Source organism: Periophthalmus magnuspinnatus, chromosome 20 (genome assembly GCF_009829125.3).
Source record: "Periophthalmus magnuspinnatus isolate fPerMag1 chromosome 20, fPerMag1.2.pri, whole genome shotgun sequence".
In the NCBI taxonomy this organism is placed as follows: Eukaryota; Metazoa; Chordata; class Actinopteri; order Gobiiformes; family Gobiidae; genus Periophthalmus; species Periophthalmus magnuspinnatus.
Window position 1 is genome coordinate 2,639,404 of NC_047145.1, and position 8,271 is coordinate 2,647,674.

The following is an 8,271-nucleotide window of genomic DNA, read 5'->3' on the forward strand; positions in this document are numbered from 1 at the left end:
CACTTGATAAATGCAACAGAGATAATTTAAATTGATTATTTTGAAACATTCAAGACAAAACTATGTCTTCTTCAAAAACACAACCAAAAAATACAAAGCAAAAATTAAATAGGCCATTAGTAAGACGTCAGATAATATCTGTGTAACAGTCATGCAGGTCTGATCCATAGTAAAAGCTAAAAGTTAAATCTGTCAGTCAGGCAGATTTAAATGTCTCAACCGGTTGACAGATTTAAATTTTAGCTTTTACTATGTTGGCTAAAATGCAAATGTAATATATCCTATCCTGTTTGGCAGGTACTTCAACAACAACAAACCTCCTGTAGTTTTATTTTCAGTTACTGTATGTTGAAGCCAAACCTTCTTTGACACTGGCTGTGACATATATCAGAGGCCACGCCAGTTTCACACGTGCGCAGGCACACGCACACACACAAGCCCACACCCACACCCACACATACGCATGTGCACACACACACACACACACCCCACACTTCCCCCACACACACACCCCAACACACACAAAGCCTAAAAACATCATTCCATCCATCCATTTTCTTCCGCTTATCCGGGGCCGGGTCGCGGGGGCAGCAGTCTAAGCAGGGACTCCCAGACTTCCCTCACCCCGGACAAGTCCTCCAGCTCCTCCTGTGGGACCCCAAGACGTTCCCAGGCCAGCCGAGAGACATAGTCCCTCCAGCGTGTCCTGGGTCTTCCCCGGGGCCTCCTCCCGGTGGGACATGCCCAGAACACCTCCCTAGGGAGGCGTCCAGGAGGCATCCTGAGCAGATGCCCGAGCCACCTCAGCTGGTTCCTCTCAACGTGTAGGAGCAGCGGCTCTACTCCGAGCTCCTCCTGTGTGACCGAGCTCCTCACCCTATCCCTAAGGGTGCGCCCGGCCACTCTGCGGAGGAAGCCCATTTCAGCCGCTTGTATCCGCGATCTTGTCCTTTCGGTCATTACCCAGAGCTCATGACCATAGGTGAGTGTAGGAACGTAGATTGACCGGTAAATCGAGAGCTTCGCCTTCCGGCTCAGCTCCTTCTTTACCACAACGGACCGATACAGCGACCGCATCACTGCAGACGCTGCACCGATCCGCCTGTCAATCTCACGCTCCATCCTTCCCTCACTCGTGAACAAGACCCCGAGATACTTGAACTCCTCCACTTGGGGCAGAGACTCACCACCCACCCGGAGAGGGCAAACCACCTTTTTCCGGTCGAGAACCATGGCCTCGGATTTGGAGGAGCTGATTCTCATCCCAGTCACTTCACACTCGGCTGCAAACCGCCCCAGTGCTGCAGGTCCTGGCTCGAAGAAGCCATCAGGACAACATCGTCTGCAAACAGCAGAGATGAAATCCTGTGGTTCCCAAACCAGGCCCCCTCCGGCCCCTGGCTGCGCCTAGAAATTCTGTCCATAAATATAATGAACAGAACCGGTGACAAAGGGCAGCCCTGGCGGAGTCCAACATGCACTGGGAACAGGTCTGACTTACTGCCGGCAATGCGAACACAGCTCCTGCTCCGGTCATACAGGGACCGGACAGCCCTTAGCAAAGAGCCCCGGACCCCATACTCCCAGAGCACCCCCCAAAGGACACCACGAGGGACACGGTCGAATGCCTTCTCCAGATCCACAAAACACATGTGGACTGGTTGGGCATACTCCCATGAGCCCTCGAGGACCCGATGGAGATTATAGAGCTGGTCCAGTGTTCCACGACCAGGACGAAAACCACACTGCTCCTCCTGAATCCGAGGTTCGACTATCGGTCGGATTCTCCTCTCCAGTACCCTGGAATAGACCTTACCGGGAAGGCTGAGGAGTGTGATTCCCCTATAATTGGAACACACCCTCCGGTCCCCCTTCTTATACAGAGGGACCACCACCCCGGTCTGCCATTCCACAGGTACTGTCCCCGACCGCCACGCGATGTTGCAGAGACGTGTCAGCCAAGACAGCCCCACAACATCCAGAGACTTGAGGTACTCAGGACGGATCTCGTCCACCCCCGGAGCCTTGCCACCGAGGAGCTTGCCAACCACCTCAGTGACTTCAGCCAGGGTGATGGACGAGTCCGCCTCTGGGTCCCCAGTTTCTGCTTCCTCCTCAGAAGACGTGACAGTGGGATTGAGGAGATCCTCAAAATATTCCTTCCACCGCCCGACAACATCCCCAGTCGAGGTCAGCAGCTCTCCACCCGCACTGTAAACAGTGTTGGTGAAGCACTGCTTCCCCCTCCTGAGGCGTCGGACGGTTTGCCAGAATCTCTTTGAGGCCGTCCGATAGTCCTCCTCCATGGCCTCCCCGAACTCCTCCCAACCCCGAGTTTTTGCCTCTGTGACCACCCGAGCCGCGGCACGCTTGGCCCGCCGGTACTCATCAGCTGCCTCAGGAGTCCCACGAGCCAACAGGGCTCGATAGGACTCCTTCTTCAGCTTGACGGCATCCCTTACTTCCGGTGTCCACCACCGGGTTCGGGGATTGCCGCCGCGACAAGCACCACAGACCTTACGACCACAGCTACGAGCAGCCGCATCGACAATAGAGGTGGAGAACATGGCCCACTCGGAGTCCATGTCTCCAACCTCCCCCGGGATCAGGGAGAAGCTCTCCCGGAGGTGGGAGTTGAATACCCCCCTGACAGAGGGCTCCGCCAGACGTTCCCAGCAGACCCTCACAATGCGCTTGGGCCTGCCAGGTCTGTCCGGCTTCCTCCTCCGCCAGCGGATCCAACTCACCACCAGGTGGTGATCAGTTGACAGCTCAGCCCCTCTCTTCACCCGAGTGTCCAAGACACGCGGTCGGAGGTCAGATGACATGACAACAAAGTCGATCATCGACCTCCGACCTAGAGTGTCCTGGTGCCACGTGCACCGATGGACACCCTTGTGCTCGAACATGGTGTTTGTTATGGACAAGCTGTGACTAGCACAGAAGTCCAATAACAAAACACCGCTCGGGTTCAGATCGGGGAGGCCGTTCCTCCCAATCACGCCCCTCCAAGTGTCACTGTCGTTACCCACATGGGCGTTGAAGTCCCCCAGGAGAACAACGGAGTCCCCGGTTGGTGCACTGTCTAGTACCCCTCCCAGGGACTCCAAGAAGGCCGGGTACTCCGCACTGCTGTTTGGCCCATAGGCCGACACAACAGTGAGAGACCTGTCCCCGACCCGAAGGCGCAGGGACGCGACCCTCTCGTTCACCGGAGTGAACCCCAACACGCAGCGGCTGAGCTGTGGGGCAATGAGCAAGCCCACACCAGCTCGCCGCCGCTCCCCGCGGGCAACGCCAGAGAAATGGAGAGTCCAACCCCTCTCAAGAAGTTGGGTTCCAGAGCCCAAGCTGTGCGTGGAGGTGAGGCCGACTATATCTAGCCGGTAACGCTCAACCTCCCGCACAAGCTCAGGCTCCTTCCCCCCCAGCGAGATGACATTCCACGTCCCCAGAGCTAGTTTCCATGTCCGGAGATCCGGTCGTCGAGGTCCCCGCCTTCGACCGCCGCCCGGATCTTTCCACACCCGCCCCTCATGGCTCCTCCCGCAGGTGGTGGGTCCACGGGAGAGCCTAAAAACAAAGACCAAATATACTTAAAACCCATAAACCCTTTAAAATGCTCGACATGACTCCCCTACACATTCCCTGCCTTGGTCCTGCCCCAGAACCATTTTAAGGGAACTCCTTTCACCAGGGACCCCTTTGACACCTGGACACAGGAGGTAAGTTAAACATCCTTAAAACACTATTCACTAAAACATTGCAACTTACACCACACACACAAACACTTAAAAATATTCCTAAACAAGTATTGCATTATAATATTGCACATAGAATGTGTCTTCTTTTCCCTCCAGGACACACAGCTTCAATTAAAGTGCCATTGTGACTCCAGATCTAAAATTGGGTAAAAGGACGGAAGTTAAATAAGCATTTTAAAATCCTTTGCGTGCAATTGTCTTATTTGTTAAAGTGCAAATAATGTTCAAAGTGCTGTGTGCTATTAAAGTGTAAGTGCAATTTAAAGTGCATATAGTGAAGGGTGTAAAGTGCTGTTACTTTTGTAACAAATGGCCTGTTTGTTACACTTGATTTTATAAAGCTTTTTACATTATAAGTATGACTCTCAAATGCTAACTGAGACTAACAAGCAGTCAGCATCTGCAGTAAAAAATAAAATAACAGGTCTTGCCTATGCTAGGTGCTTCTTTAACTTTGAATGCCATTTTTTGATGTCTTTTATGAAATGCTCATTTTTTTCTTCCAGAAAATTCACCGTCCCTTGATTAGAGCTGCAATACATGAACCAACACCAGACAAGATGGAGTTGACCTTTCACCTGCATCAGGACCTACAAAAGATATACTTATTACTCAATCTCACAATTTTAGGCGTAAAAACATCTACTCAGTTTTCATTTACATTTGAAATGACCAATAATTATCAAGAAAACCAACTATTGTTGTACAAACAGCATTTTGAAATACTGTAGGCCTCCTATCAAAAGCGGGCATATTTTTGTGAAACGAAAAAAACAAAACAAAAAATGATGTCTGCGGTGTCTAGTTTGAGATTTATACATTTGGAGTTTCAAATAAAGTATCAACATGGTTAGTTTGCTACAGTTTTATGGTAAACTTTGTTAACTTTAACATTGCATGCTGTTTTTTTTTTGTTTTTTTATAAGTATTGAGCAAAAATGAACAATCATAGGCACATTACACCTTTAATAGAGTTTTATTGATTTTGGGTCATGTGTTTTGACCCAGATCCCACTGGGGCAATAAGAACCCTGACCACCTGCTATCCAGTGCCCAAAGAGTGGGACCCATCCGGGAATTGAACCCACAACCTTGTGGCTCACAGCAAAAAGCCAACCATCCCTGAATGCCGAGGCATATCACGTCAGGTGAATGGAGGCGGGTTTGGTGGGAGACCGGTACTCTAAACCAGTCTCTCCATACACACTTCATTCGTGCGGAGCCCGTCCTCATCTATGCCGAGGTACGGCTAGAAATCACACACACACACACACACCCCCCCACACCCCAACACACACACACACACGCACACATAAACCCTGCATATTTAGGCTGAGTTGTTCTCTCAAACTGGAAACACTCTGTTCCACCTTGTGATGCCATGTGGAGATACAGGAAGTGCTCCACAATGTTTTTAAGCTCCATACATCTTCTCTAGAATCATTTGGATAATTTCAGACCTGAAATTACCAATCTCTACTGAACTAAAGGTAAAAGGAGCTGTTAAATTGAAAACTACATGACATCACAAGGTGGAACAGAATGTTTTGAACTTTGGAGATGTAGACAGACTAATAATAAAGTGTTTCTCAAACATGTGTGAATGAAACAAAACACAACTCCAGGCGTGTGTTTGATGAGGAAATTACATTCTAACATGGCTTAAAGCTCAAGAGTCAGTTTTGTATAATATAGGACCTTTAAAATAATTATGTATAATTTTACTCTAAAATGATCTGCAGCCTCTGTTTTGACCACCAGATGCCGCTATAGCCAAATATAATGAACTCAAAGACACATGACTGCATTGTAACATTTAGGTTCTAAACTGCCACTTAAAATAACACCATAGCATGTGAGTTAAACTTCTTTGCTCACATTACTGCAGTAAAACCTCTCCATAGAAGTTTATAGATATTGTATTTCTTGTTGCTAAAAGGTCAGAGCATTAAAGTGTGTTTGATAAATGTGGAGAGCTTCGTCAGAGCATCCCGGCATGACTCATCATCTCATAAAAGTGACCAGCCAATATAAAAGTGCATATTAAACACTGCCTCTGCTCCAGCTCAGGCCTGCTTCAATAATACATCAGTCAATATGTGTCGCGGTGTCAGGGGAGTTTGTTCAGATTAAAAATTCACTGTGTCTCTATCACACAGACATGGACATGAGTGTTGTAGTTGATGAAATTTTTTTTAAAGGAACAGCTGTTGTTTCTTCCATCTGTTTTCAAGCAAGCAAACATCTTAAATTATTCTAGTTAAAATAGAGTTTACTTTTTAATATTTCACATAGGTCTATCTTTTTGGTTGTTGAATGAAGATAACCTGATGTGTAGCTTTTTAGTAGCATCTTGTGAGAAGAGCTGTACCTCGTCTAAAGAAACAACAGCTGGAGGGACTATCTCACAGCTGGCCTGGGAACGTCTGGGGGTCCCAACGGAGGAGCTGGATGAAGTGTCCGGGGTGGGGGAAAGTCTGGGAGTCCCTGCTTAGACTGTTGTCCCGTGACCAGGCCCCGGATAAGCAGAAGAAAATGGATGGAAGAAACAACAGCTGCCAACCTGTACACTGAATGCATGCAAAATGTGCAAATGAGGCCAAATAAGTCAGGTTTGTGGAGATGCGAGCCCGCTCAGAGTAAGGACACATGTTTTCCAAGTGCAATAAACAGAAAATGAAAAAAAAAAGCTTTTATTTTAGTCTTTATTCATCTAAAAAGTTACATACGGTGGTTTTAACGGTCTCTTATTACACAAAACTGACTCTTATGAATTTTAAGCCATGTTATAATGTTGTTACCTCCTAAAAACAGACCTGGAGTTGTGATTTGTTTCATTCACACATTACATATTATTAGTCTGTACATCTCCAAAGCTCAAAATGCTCTGGTCCACTTTGTGATGTCATGAAGTGGTTGTTTTCAAGTTAACAGCTCCTTTTACCTTTAGTTCAATAGAGATAGGCAAAGTCAGAGCTGAAATCATCCAAATGATTCTAGTGAAGGTGTATGGAGTTTAAAAGCACAGTGGAGCACTTCTTGTATCACCACATGACATCACAAGGTGGAACAGAGTGTTTTCAGATTAAGCAAAAAAACTCAGCCTAAATATGCAGGGTGTGTGTGTTAAACATGTGTGAATGAAACAAAACACAACTCCAGGTCTGTTTGTGATGAGGAAACAACATTAGAACAGAGATCAGAAAATAGAATAATATGGGACCTTTTAGTATTTCTCATTTTAAAATGTTTGTTAATGTGGAAATACTATGTACCAACACAGTCTACATAATAATGCAAACCCTATCAAAAAGAATAAAGTAAAACAAGAAAACACACCATAGAAGACATATTAGTACAGTATATTTAGTCTCAGTCCCATCTTGCCATAGTTCTAATAATACAGTTGAGTTTATTGTTCTAGGAGAGAGAGAGAGAGAGGTGAGTGGAGCAGCTGACCCTCTGACACCGAGCGTCCATCATCACATTACCTCCTGTTCCTTTGACCACCACACAACCCCCAACAACCCCCCCACGACCCCCTCCACACGACCCCCACAGCCCTACACACTCAGGCAGTTTTAATGCAGACACACTCTTCATATACACACTAATATTACATTTACAAGTCCACCAGATCTGTCACTGCTAAACTTATACCATATTGTCAGCTCAAGTAATTTAGGTCTCCGTGACGCTTGGTTTGCGTTTTACAACTTCAGTCAAAGAAGTAAATGCAAGTAGTTGTAGAAGTAGTAGTAGAAATAATGGAAGTATAGTAGGGTATGTAAGTTACAGGACTTGTGCAAATATGTTCAATTAACTGCTGTATTTGTAGTATTAGTAGTTGTAGAAGTGGTGGTAGTAGTAGCATTAGTAGTAGTAGTTGTAGTAGTAGAAACAGTAGTAATAGTAGTAATAGTAGTAGTAGTAGTAGTAGTAGTTAGTATTATTTATGTTTTGATTTGTTGTATTGTGATTTTAATGTCTTTCTTATTCTATAAAGCACTTTGAATTACCTTGTGTATGAATTGTGCTATACAAATAAATTTTGCCTTGTCGTAGTAGTAGTAGTTGTAGTAGTAGTGGTAGTAGTAGCAGTAGTTTGCAGTAAGCAGCTTTTAGTTTATTTGCAGTAGTTGGGCTGAGCTAAATTTACCACAAACTACCACATGAATTTTTATACTCGCCTATGTGTGGAAACACTATTTGGAGAATGCAGTAGGAGTAGTTGTCCAGTAGTGGTGTTTGTAGTAGTATTTGTAATAGTAGCAGCATTCGTAGTAATAGTAGTTTGCAGTAAGTTGAGAGAATGCAGTGGTAGCAGCAGCTCATAATTCTCCAAAGTAGTAGTATTTGTAGTAGCATTCATAGCAGCAGTAGTAGTAGTAGTAGTGGAGTAGTTGTAGTAGTAGTTGTAGTATAGTAGTATAAGGAGTTTTTGTGGTCATTCACAGTCCTGCGCTGTCCTTCCTATTACTCCATGTTTGGATACTATTTGCCTATT